The following is an 11,872-nucleotide window of genomic DNA, read 5'->3' as shown; positions in this document are numbered from 1 at the left end:
TTGGGTAAATACTCCCTTTCCAAAAGGGGGACATCGGCCAAAACAAAGGGGCTACAGGCCCCATGCAAGTCCAAAACCCAACAGGACAGTCATTAATTCTTTTTTTTTTTCACTACAAAATAATCCATTCGAACACACAGCTACAGCGCGAGACTCCTATGTACGAGCACATTGACGGTCCTGACTACCCTCAACTAGAGGACCCTTTTCTTCCCCCTTGCCTTGCAGACCTCTTCTATCGAATCTTTCATGTACTGGATCTCCTCGGCCAGGGAATCCGCCCTCTCTTTCAGAGCCTCGTTCTTCTTTTCCAGCGCTTCAGACTCACCAGTGAGGACCTCCTGCTCCACCCTCTTCTTCTGGCGATACCTAGTTCCTGCTGTTTTGTTTTGCTCCATTTTTTTCAGCTTCTTATCCAGTTTCTCACCCTTTACTTGTGCTGCTACCATCTTCTCTCCAGGAGGGTCATCAGGTTTGGCAGGCAGAGCCACAGAGGACACCTGGAGACGGCGGGCTCCTACTCGGAGAGCCCCTGGAGGTAGAGGGAGAGCCCAGATAGGACTGTGGGCTCATACAGATGCCACTGTCATTATCTGAGGGGGCGTCTTCCTCCTTTATGCACTGAGGGATCATGGAAATGTAAGCAGTGGAGTCTGGCTTCCTAGCTCCTTCAGAGATGTCCACTTCACTGCCCAGCTCTAGACTAAAGGAATAATCTGGAGTGGAGGACCGGACCCCTGGGGAAAGGGGAAGAGGTTGCAAGAAGGTGAAGGGGGCAACTTGGTCGGGTTAAACTTTCTGGGAGATGGCAAATCGGGTTCACCATCTGGGGGGCTCCTTATTAGTCTCCTGGACTAGGGGAGCAAAGAGATCACACGAGTCATCCAACGTGGCCAGAAGCTCATCTGGCATGGTTTCCAGGTCATCTATACCCAACAGGGCATCAAAGTCAAACTCCTTCAGATCCGTTTTCTCCAACATCCAATCTGTCCCAAAGAAAGCATCCTCCTTGCCATCGTTGGAGGCACTGACCAACCCATCCACAGCCAGCCATTTGGAGGAGTCTGCCTTAGCCTTGTCGCTGGAGAACCCATGAGGTTTGAAGTGCTTGGCCACCTCCAGGTAGTCATCTAAGAGACCTAGGCTTTCTTCAGTCCCCAAATCTGACTGGTCAAAGGGGGACATCAAGCCCCCACCAACACCTCACTGCTCAGGAAGCTCATCTCTCTCATGGTGCAGTGCTTTGCTGGAATCAAGGAATGTGCTTAATTTTAGGTGTTTTTGTCGGTTACAGCAATGCTGCTGCTGAATGCTGTGAGAAGTGCCATGGCTTAAGCCGCCGGTGGGTGCCACTGCAGAGCTTGGTGCTGCTGCCACTGCTGCAAAGGCCAAGGCTGCCACAGGCACTGCTGCCCCTAAAACACCATGGTGGCCATGGACCCTGCAGGCGGGGAGGAGGGAAGGCGCGCACATGCGGAGGAAGCTACATCTGTGGGCGGGCAGAGCAGAAAATCGTCATTAATTCTTAAAGCTCCAAAATAATCTCCTTTGACTCCATGTCTTACATCCAGGCCACACTGATGCAAGGGGTGGGCACTTAAGGCCTTGGGCAGCTCTGCTCCTGTGGCTCTGCAGGGTACAGCCTCCTGGGCTGGTATTGAATGTCTGCAGCTTTTCCAGGAGTATAATGCAAGTTGTCAGTGGATCTACGATTCGGGGGTCTGGAGGATGGTGGCCCCCTTCTCACAGCTCCACTAGGCAGTGCCCCAGTGGGGACTCTGTGTGGGGACTCCAACCCCAGATTTCCCTTCTGCACTACCCTAGTAGTGGGTCCCCAGGAGGGCTCTGCCCCTGCAGCAGACTCTGCCTGGACATTCAGGCGTTTCCATACATCCTCTGAATCTAGGCAGAGGTTCCCAAGCCTCAACTTTTGCCCTCTGCATACCCGCAGGCTTAACACCACATGGAAGCCACCAAGGCTTACAGCTTGCACCCTCCAGAGCAGCAGCCGGAGGCATATCTGGGGCCCTTGTAGCCATGGCTGGAGCTGGAGCAGCTGGGGCGGAGACAGCAGTGTCCCGAGGGTGCGCAGGCCAGCAGGGCTCTGGGCTGGGTCCAAAAAACCATTCTTCCCTCTTCAGCCTCCAGGCCTGTGAATGTCCCTCAAAAAATTAAAATTAGAACTACCATATGATCCAGCTCTCCCACTTCTGGGTATAGCTCTGAAGGAAATGAAATCTATTTCTTCCTGAGTCAGTTTTCATAGTTTGTACATTTCTAGGAATTTGTCCACTTCATCTAGGTTATCTAATTTGTTGGCAAACAATTGTTCACAATCTTCTCATGTAATCCTTTTTGGGGGTAGAAGAATTCAGTAACAATCAACAAAATGAAAAGGCAACCTGCCGAATATTGAGGAATAATATATTGTTCACATCTTATCAATATAATAAAATACGTGCATTTTGTGGGGGCAATAACAAATACTCTCAGTTTTTTCCTCATCAGCTATAACAAGGTTGGAGTCTACAGTGATATCTTCTCAAGTCTCAGCATCTGTGTCACACTCAGGTAGCACCACACAGTCCCAAGTGAGCCCCTAACAGATACTCATCTCCCCTGGGACAGAAGCAGCACATAGACTTCCATCTCTGGTCATTAGGTCCCATGGCCTAGGGACCATGTCTCAAAATTAGCTTCGATGCCATAACATATTTGATCAGAATATAGGTAATGTGATAAGCTGAAATACAAGCATTCCAACTGAACTTCAGGCATAGTGACGGCAAATTGGAAAGAGATGCAAAGAGATTTCAAGGACCTTGGAAATTCACAATGTCATTTAAGAAGAAAACAGACGTCACTCCATTCCAGTAAAGAATCACAGACTCAGCCATGCATGTTGGCTCATGCCTGTAGTCCCAATATTTTGGGAGATCGAGGTGGGAGGATCGCTTGAGCCCAGGAGTTCAAGAATCACAGACTCTTCCAGCTCCCAGTCCAGTGCTCTTAACCACTACATGCTGCCAGTCATCAATATTCTCCCATATTTCCTTTAATGAAATAGGATCATTAAAGCTTAGGAGGAAACATTTGATAGGAAAAGATTTCACGTATTTTTCTAGGTTTTCATTTCCTCTTTTTGTTGTTGTTTTTTTGGAGACAAGGTCTCACTCTGTCACCCAGGTCAGAGTGCAGCGGTGCAATCACGGCTCACTGCAGCTTCAACTTCCCAAGCTCAATCCATCTTCCCACCTCAGCCTCCCAAGTAGCTGGGACTACAGGTGCACACCTCCACACCCAACTCATTTTTTAAAATTGTTTGTAGAGATGCCGTCTGACTATGTTGCCCAGGCTGGTCTCAAACTCCTGGACACAAGCAGTCCTCCCACCTCAGCTTCCCAAAGTGTAGGGATTACAGGCGTGAGCCACACTGCACCAGGCCGCCTTCATTTCCTCTTTTACATAGACTCCAGTTGAATTTTTAAAAAGTAGTTGGTCGCCCAGAGGCAGAGACTGTCTTACAGTTTTTCTGTTTCCCAGAGTGCCTTGCTAAATATCCAATTGTTGACGCAATCTTTAAACTCAGATGTACAAATTTACTGCACTGTAAAGACATAGACTCAACAGGTACAAAATCTTTGGTCTTTCAATCAACATAGGTCATGGAAACATCACTTCATTCCTAAATGCCAACGTAATGAATACAAGAGAATTGGTTTGAAACAAACATTTTGATCAGTGTTCACTTAAATTCCCAGGGGATTCCCACCTTACTCCACTCCCTCAGCTCAGCACACGTAGTATAAGCCACACTAGTCCACATCTGATGTTACAACTTTCTGTCCAATTTCAGAACACCCTCCTTTCACCAATTCATGACCTGCAACCCTTCCACCGCCATTTCCACAAGCAAACTTCAGGTCTTTTTTCAAGGTGAAGTGCCATAGTTACTGCAGCACTTAAGTATTTTTTAACCATTTAACATGCATAGAATTGTGCTACCATTTTCATTAAGTTCCTATCTTTGTTTTTTTATGTGTCACTGACAAAGATTTTGAGTATTGTGTCCCTAACCCCATTTTTCCTATAAGTTTTGCGATTTGTACTACACAATGATTTTGAGGTACACGTATGTCATGCTATAATCATAACTCATTGTATCACAGTTTGGGGAAAAAATTAACCAATAACCAATTTATTTTTTCAAAGATAACAGGTGTGCAAGCTTCCAGCAAATCTGCTTAAGCATAAGATCAAATCAGAGAACAGTTGTTTTTCCTCCAACGTCTATCCAGTGGCTAGCTAGCCCTCAAATCAGACACTAGATTTGGAACTGGAAGGACATCATTCACCTTGAAGTAGTGAACAAAAACATGGTTTTCTCAAGAAATAAAAGGGATAAAAGTCATTATAAAAACTGTCTTTTCCACCAGGCATGGTGGCTCATGCCTGTGGTCCCAGCTACTCGGGAGGCTGAGGTGGGAGGATCACTTGAGCCCAGGAGGTCGAGGCTGCAGCGAGCCGTGATCGCACTGCTGCACGCCTACCAGCCTGGGCGACAGAGCAAGACCCTGACTCTAAAAAAGGGAAATTATCTTTTCCATCCTCAGAGCAAGCATGCAGAATATTATTGTCATCCTATTCATAGATGTGGAAACTAAACCTAAGAGAGGCTGAGTGACTGGCCCAAAGTACCATGGCTGATAGGGGTTGTAATGAACTCAAGTGGTCTTTGTCTAGGATCAGAAATACCACCACTATATGTAATGGTGCTTGTAACTGTGACGTGTTATTTCCAATTGTCTGCAAAACACAAACATGAATAAATGAGATGAGTTGTTGGGGAAAAGTAAGAAAAAGGTGACACTGTTAGGGTTACCTATCTCTCCACGTACCTCCTAACATCAGACCCTGATTGGGGCAGAAAACCCTGGCCTGTACCACGATAAATGCCTCCTGTCCAATAATAGGATATTCAACAGCTCTTTGGTACCAACAATGAACAAATTTTTTGCAAAAGAATATTATTGCTGCAATTGGCCGGGCATGGTGGCTTACGCCTGTAATCCCAACACTCTGGGAGGCCGAGCTGGGCAGATCGCTTGAGCCCAAGAGTTTGAGAGCAGCCTGGGCAACATGGCTGTACCCACTCTCTACAAAAAATTGTAAAATTTGCCAGGCGTGGTGGCGCACGCCTGTGGTCCCAGCTACTCTGGAGGCTGAGGTGGGAAGATGGCATTGAGCCCAGGAAGTCAAGACTGCAATAAGCCATGTTCATGCCACTGCACTCCAGCTTGGGTGACAAAGTGAGACCTGGTCTCTCTCTATATATCTGTCTATCTCTATCTCCATATCTATATCTATATCTATATCTATCGTCTATATCTATATCTATAGCTTAGCTATATCTGCAACAGTGAATAGAAACCCCTTTAGCAAAGTGTTCCCAAACTCTTGCTTCTAATTCTTGACCAACTCAGAAGTAAAGGAGGAGAATGAAGTAAAGGAAGTCATACGTTTCCGTGCTCTCATGCATATTTTTATTTCTGTAAGGTCAGTAGTAATGTGCCTACTTTCATTTCTGATTTTAGTCCTCTCTCTCTCTCTGTTTTAGTCCAGCTAAATGTGTCTCCGTTGTTCTTTAAGCACTTCCTTATTTTTCTGGGACAACAAGATGATCCATTTAATCTTGGACTTTCTCTGCCCTAGCCCTGGAATCAGTCATTTCTCTAGTGAGCTCTGTTCTTTTTAATCAAGACTGTTGTTTAGAAATCGCGACCCAGGCGCTAAGTCAACTGATTGCTATTGAGATGTTCCCAGGCCTTCTAAGTGATGGAGCTGAGACATACTCATACGCACAGCCCTATTTTACGGCTATGTTTATTTCTATAACTATCTGTATATTGAAAGCCATCAGTGTATCAGGCCACTCTTGCACCGCTATAAAGAAATACCTGAGACTGGGTAATTTATACAGAAAAGAGGTTTAATGGGCTCTTGGTTCTGCAGGCTCTGCAGGACGCACAGTGCTGGCATCTGCCCAGCTTCTAGAGAGGCCTCGGGAAGCTTCTACTTGTGGTGGGAGGCAAAGCAAGAGCTTGTGTATCTCCTGGTGAAAGCAGGAGCAAGCGAGAGAGAGAGTGTGTGTGTGGAGGGGGGATGCCACCCACTTTAAAATGACAAGATCTCTCAAGAACTCACTATCACAAAGACAGCACCAAGCCATTCATGAGGGATCCACCCCCATGACCCCAACACCCTCTACCAGGCCCCATCTCCAGCCCTGGGGATTACAAGTTAATGTGAGATGTGGGTGGGGACAAACATCCAAACTAGATCAATGAGTTCACACCAACAACTCCAAATCGAATCCACATTCAAGCCTTCTCCCTTTTCATATCTGCAACTCCTTTCCCAAAGGGTGAGAAAGCCAGGTCCCTACATCATTCATATATTTACTGCAAAGCCAATCAATCATCTGAGCCCATCAGGTCACCACCCAACTTGGTACACGTTCCTCTCTTGGACCCCTGACCCCTCCCTAGGACACGGTCACCCTCGCCGACTCCCTTCCTTACTCCACAAAACTTCCTTGTGCAGGCCACTGCTGCGCTCAGCGGAGGATCATGTTTCATTCACACTGGTCCCCAGCTGCCCTCCACACTTTCCTTGAGTGGGCTCCCAATCCCAGGGGCTTTTGGAGGAAGAGAGGCAGGAAGGAAGACCAGCAGAGCAGCCGGCAGGAAGGGCCATTATTCCTTCTGATGCTCCATTCGTAGCCAATGGCAACTCAAACTGGTTGGCCGCGTGTCCTCCTGACAAACGCTGTGGTCATGTCTCAGATTTACCTCCAGAGGGAGCACTTCAGTCCACAGTCTTGGTGCCAGCTGCAATGGCATTAGCATCGCTTTGAAGGCTTTTCAGGGGACAGAGAAAGCAAATAGGTATTTTTTAGAAAGAGAAAAATAAATTGAGTTCATCACGCCTGTAATTCCAGCACTTTGGCAGGCCAAGGTGGGAGGATGGCTTGAGCCCAGGAGTTTGAGAGCAGCCTGGACAACACAGCGAAACCCCATCTCCACGAAAAAATAAAAAATTAGCTGGGCGTGATGGCACGCGCCTGTAGTCCTGGCTATTTGGCAGGCTGAGGCGGGAGGATCGCTTGAGCCCGGGAGGTTGAGGCTGCAATGAGCTGTGATCGTGCCACTACAATCCAGCCTGGGTGACAGAGTGAGACCCTGTCTCAAATAAACAAACAAACAAATAAATAAAAAGTTAGGCAGCTTTTACTTTTTGGATATATATATATATTCCCTATTCCCTGCGGATATTCTCAAGCCTTTTTTTTTTAAGTTTTTAAAGTTCAGTTGTTCTGTCATCTATGTGGTGCTCCAGCATCTGTTTTGAGTCTGGCTCTGTTGCCCAGGCTGGAGTGCAATGGCACCATCTCGGCTCACTGCAACCTCCACCTCCCGGGTTCAAGTGATTCTCCTGCCTCAGCCTCCCAAGTAGCTGGGAGTACAGGTGCCTGCCACCACGCCCGGCTCATTTTTGTATTTTTAGTAGAGACGGGGTTTCACCATATTGGCCAGGCTGGTCTAGAACTCCTGACCTTGTGATCTGCCCACCTCGGCCTCCCAAAGTGCTGGGATTACAGGTGTGAGCCACCGCACCCAGCCTCTAGCATCTGAACTCTTAGTCTCATGGTCTCTTTCCTGCCCCGGGTGTGCTTAGTTTTTATGCACTGCTCAGTGTCATTAAGAACTTTTTTTTTCCACAGTGCTCCTAAAGTTCTTATATTAATACATCGCTCTTTTTATTTTAAGAGCTCAGGTGCATATGTGCAGGTTTGTTATATGGGTAAGCGTGTGTCATGGGGGTTTGTTGTACAGATTATTTCATCACCCAGGTATGAAGCCTAGTACCCATGAGCTATTTTTCCTCATACTCTCCTTCCTCCAAACCTCCGCCCTGCAAAACGCCCCAGTGTATTTCATTCCCCTCTATGTATCCGTGTGTTCTCATCATTTAGCTCCCACTTATAAGTGAGAACATGTGGTATTTGGTTGTCTGTTCCTGTGTTAGTTTGCTAAGGATAATGGCCTCCAGCTCCATCCATCTCCTGCAAAGGACATGCTCTCGCTCAGGAACTTTTGTGGAGACTGCATTTCAACCCCAGGCTCCCACGAATCCACACATCCATTGGGGTAACCGTTGTGGGTTGAATTGTGTCCCCCAAAAAGGTATGTTCAAGTCCTAACACCTGGGTGCCCGGGAATGTGACCTGATTTGGAAATAGGGTCTTTGCCGATGTAATCAAGTTAAGGTCATACTAGATTGGGGTGGGCGCTAAGCAAATGTGACTAGTGTCCTCATAAGAGAGAGAGGCAGACACACTGGGAAGATGACCCCACGAAGAAGGAGGCAGAGATTGAAGCGGTGTCTCTACAAGACAGAGAGTGCCAAGGATTGCCAGAAACCACCTGGAGCTACGAGCGAGGCGTGGAACAGATATTCCCACAGACCTCCAGCAGGAACCAATCCTGCTGACAGCTGGATTCCAGACTTGTAGCTTCCAGAACCACGGGTGAATCCATTTCTGTTGTTTTCGGCCACCCAGTTTTTGGCCATTTCTTATGGCAGCCCTAGAAAACTAACATGGGTACTGTCGGCCCAGGACCACCTCGGACCAAATTTAGGACTCGAGGGCCACTGAACGGCCCCACCAGGAAAACCTAGACTGCACGTCTGCACAGAACCTGGCCCTTGGCCACAACTTTGCCCATGAGTGTTTTCCTTTTCCTTTCATCTCCTGCTTCCCCGCAGTTGCAGAGCTGGGGTGGGGTTTCCTTAATGTAGCGAGGGCTGCTATGCAGCTCCCCACACTTCACAAAGGCCTCCAGAACCAAAACCCAAGTTTGCCCAGGTCGGCCAGCATCCTCGGGGAATAAGCAGCTTCAGTGGCGTACTTCTTCTTGGATTCCCACTTCCTCTCAGGTTTTGCTCTCTTGTTGGTTCTCAGCTGTTTTGAACAGTCTCAAACTGTTTCATCTATCATTTGCAGTTATTTTCAGCAGAAATATCTGTCTCAATAATACCACCCAGCATCACCAGAAACAGATGGCAGGTCTTGCAGTGCTTTCGGGGATGGACAGACAGACCACCCTGACCACTGCCCGCTAGGTGCGGGAGAAGACTTATTTGTCGACTTTGGCTCTCCTAGACTGAGAAAGCAAATCCCACCGCTTCCCCTCAGGCCTGCGACACTCGGAAGCAATGCGACCGATGGAATCCCTGGATCTCCCCGCTTCCTGTGCCCGCTGAGTTCTGTCCCTCCAAGGGTACAATGATATCCATCAGCTGCCTGCCCCCTGCTGACACACTTTCTGTTTGAGGGTTTGCCTCTCAATGACTACAGAGAAGGCAACCTGGGCCGAGTAGAAGAGCAGCTGCTAGTCTCCTGATTGGTACCAACCCTGGGTCTCCGAGGAAAGGACAGAGTAGGGTCACCGTGCTTCACAACACAAAGTCAGTCGCCCATTCTCCCTGCCAGTTCTCAAGCCTATAATCCCAGCATTTGGGGAGGTCAAGGTGGGAGGATCACTTGATTTCCAGGAGTTCGAGTCCAGCCTGGGCAACACAGTGAGACCCTGTCTCTACTGTTAAAAAACGTAAGGAAGGAAGGAAGGAGGGAGAGAGGGAGGGAGGGAGGGATAAGGAAGAAGGAAGGAAGGGAGGGAGGGAGGGAAGGAGGGAGGAAAGGAAGGAATAAGGAAAAAGGAAGGAGGGAAGGAAGGAAGGGAGGAAGGAACGAAGAAAGGAATAAGGAAGAGGGAAAGAAGGAAGGAAGGAATAAGGAAGAGGGAGTGAAGTAAGGAAGGAAGGAATAAGGAAGAGGAAGGAAGGGAGGAAGAAAGGAAGGAAGGAAGGAAAAAAAGGTCACCTGTCAAACACAGCTTTAGGAGAGGATATAAATGTTCAATGTTGATCTTCTTCTGTGTCTTCATTTGCATTTTCATGGGAGCTTACAGGAGGCGCACAGGTGTCTTAGACAACATTTTAAAAATAACAACTTGAGGTTTAATTCACTAATGTGCTACACAATTCATATAAACTTGAGGTTTAATTCACCAGTGTGCTACACATGTGAAATGTGCTACACAATTCACATGTCTAAAGTGTACAATTCGATGGTTTTTAGTATATTCATAGATACGTGCAACCATCAGCATGACCAGCTTCAGGACATTCTCATCACCCCAAAAGGAAACCCTGTCTCCATCAGCAGTCACTACCCGTTTCCCCCAACTCCTCCAGCCCTGGGCAACAACTAATCGACTTTCCTTAGACAACATTTTCAGCCCTTATTGGGAGGAATTATAGTCGAATGGAAAATCCAGTTTGGGGCGTGGTGTAAACTGGAATTGCTTTCATGGTTTTTCCTTGTGCCTTCCTTGGGTCAGGCACTGCCGTAAGAGCATTGCATCCATCCTTTCATCAGTACTCTGCTGCACACGGATGGTATTTCTGCCCTTTTTACAGATGAGGAAACTAAGGCTCAGAGACATTAAGCAAGGGGCAGAGTGGGGCTTGTCCATGAGACCCCAGAGTCTGTGCTCTTGCACATACATTATCAGGCCAACATGATCTATCCATCTGAATTCCAAATAAATAAATAAAAATGCTTATAAGAAGTCCCCCCATGCTGGCGGGAGGTAGTGGCTCATGCCTGTAATCCCAACACTTAGGGAGGCACAGGCGGGAGGATTGCTTGAACCCAGGAGTTTGAGACCAGCCCAGGCAACATGACAATACCTGCATCTCTGCAAAAACGAAAAAAAAAAAAAAAAAAAAAAGACAAAAATTAGTCCCTCCAAGTTAGTCGCCATGATCTCTACCATGGCTTTTCAGTCATTTCTACCAAGCAGCATTTACGGTGACAGGGTATGGTCTCCAAAAATATTGACAGAGAAATCCTGATGGCGCTTCATCAGTTGCTCCCCATTGCTCTCGTGACCGCCTGAGCTCTGCCTCCTGTCAGATCAGCGGCGGCCTTAGATTCTCACAGGAGCGCAAACCCTATTGTGAACTGTGTGTGCGAGGGATCTAGGTTGTGTGCTCCTTATGAGCATCTAACTAATGCCTGATGATGTGAAGTGGAACAGTTTCATCCCCGAACCGTCATCCCACGCCCCATCCCCGTCTGTGGAAAACTTGTCTTCCACAAAACCAGTCCCTGGTGCCAAAAAGGTTGGGGACCGCTGTTCCGGGGGATGGTGCCTGACTGAGCTGGAGGAGGCCTCTGCTCTCCCTCTGGTGGAAGGAGAGAGAAAACAAAGCAGAATAAATGAGGCCGTTTGGACTGCCAAGCAAGGGAGTTAAAACAGTGCAGTGTGATTTAGGATGAGGACTTTAAGATGAAGAAGGTGATATACTTAGAACTGTTGAAAGTTTAAACTTAGGGCTGAATGACAAAAAGAAATCGGCCATGCAAAGATGAGGGGACAACAAGGACAAGCACCGTGTGTTCGAGGAAGGGCCAAAAGGCCAGCGTGTGTGTGGTGCGGCCGGCATGTGGTGTGGCTGGCATGTGGTGTGGCTGGGTGCAGCGCACCAGCAGGAGAGGGACATAACGTGATGTCCCAGTGGCATGAGGGCTCTGCAAGCCAGGCTGAGGATGAGTTCAGGTTCCCAGGGTAACTGAAGGGCATGGGAGGGTTTCAGCAAAGGTTTACCAGATGACACTGGCTGCCGTGTGGAGAGTAGATCACAGGGAGTCCTCACTCTCCAGTGTGAAAGCAGCAAGGAGGTCACTGTGACAGTCTAGGCAAAAGGTGAAGGGACTCAGGAGTTTGGATCATGAGAGGAA

General features: G+C 47.8%; 1 pseudogene; it reads right to left on the bottom strand.

Moving 5' to 3' along the window:
* LOC100604444 lies at window positions 1–1,232 on the bottom strand (annotated as a pseudogene).
* Window positions 1,233–11,872: the final 10,640 nt, after the last annotated feature.

The sequence above is a fragment of the Nomascus leucogenys genome, chromosome X, assembly GCF_006542625.1.
Source record: "Nomascus leucogenys isolate Asia chromosome X, Asia_NLE_v1, whole genome shotgun sequence".
Classification (NCBI taxonomy): domain Eukaryota; kingdom Metazoa; phylum Chordata; class Mammalia; order Primates; family Hylobatidae; genus Nomascus; species Nomascus leucogenys.
Note: the sequence above shows the minus strand (reverse complement) of the source record. Positions and strands in the feature narration are given on the sequence as shown.